Genomic DNA, 1,286 nt, shown 5'->3' with positions numbered 1-1,286 from the left:
GAGAGAGAGAGAGAGAGAGAGAGAGAGAGAGAGAGAGAGAGAGAGAGAGAGAGTGGCAAAGCAGGTTACAACCTTTTTGCAGCTTTTTCACAATTCCAAGAAAGAATTTTACTGTCGCCCTCATCCCAGCGGTGATCACCCCTACGCATTGAATTATGAATGTGACTTAAACAATGCCGTGATGTGATGTGAAGTGCAATGAGTGATGTGTGTGTTTGAGCACACGCACGCGCCCACGCGCCCACACGCACCCGCACACGCATACGCTCGCTCGCACACAGAGAAGGTGAGAAAGAAAGAGAGAGTTTAAGAATGTGCGTTAATTAGTTCAACATGTCTTGATAATGAAAAGAAAATTACATGATTAGTTATAGTTATCTTTAGTGATCACATATTGATGCTCATGAAGAGAATAGTTCTACTAAAAAGATAATGTTGTAGTCAGAATGTAAGCTGTACATTTACCCAAAACTGCCTCAAATACCATTTCCTGCTATCTACATTTTCAAAATTTTCTGGGGGAGGACCTCCAGACCCCAACCTCTGTGCGTACGCATCCATTTCACCCTAGCTACGCCTCTGCTATTTTTATTTACTCATCTGTGCACAAACAACAAAAATATACAGCTGTTTGCTCAAACGACGTGCGCGTGCATGCGGTGAACTTGTGTGTTGCAGACGATTATTAATTAATTTAAATTGAATTTACAGAATTTTCTTACTAATATTAGTAATAACACTATAGCCTAGGCAAAGTAGAAACTTAATTTGTTAGTAAATACATTTCGTGTTTATTTATACCGTCATTTTATTATTATTGAAACGTTCCAGTACCCGTACTGCTAATTGATATGGGGGCAACTGCCATTCTACGTCCCCATGCTAGCTACGGCTCTGTACGCACGTGTTTATTGTAAATATTGATTGTTTTTTATCAATAAGCCTCTCAATCACGACCTACACGCTGGCCGCTGACCCTACCGCTGGCATGTTGACTGTGTTATTTACACGGCATGATATATATTAGACTGGTACTCGATCGCTCCCACCTCGATTACTCGATGGGTGCCTAAGTCGAGAGGTGGGACCGGGTACCAGTCTAGATCAAAGATCGTATAGTGCCGGAGGTGCCGGCATACCGCCGCGGAGGTGCCGGTATGCGTCTATTTTTTCCGTACCGTTAACGCGTCAGCGCTCGGGGAGCGTATTGGGAATGCTTGCGTCACAGCTCAACAGTCCCCCTAAACACTATGTACTCGACTACTCAACAAATAATTGAAATATGT

Source organism: Priapulus caudatus, unplaced genomic scaffold (assembly GCF_000485595.1).
Source record: "Priapulus caudatus unplaced genomic scaffold, Priapulus_caudatus-5.0.1 Scaffold839, whole genome shotgun sequence".
NCBI lineage: Eukaryota > Metazoa > Priapulida > Priapulimorpha > Priapulimorphida > Priapulidae > Priapulus > Priapulus caudatus.
The sequence above is the reverse complement of the archived record's forward strand: the minus strand, read 5'-3'. Positions refer to the sequence as shown.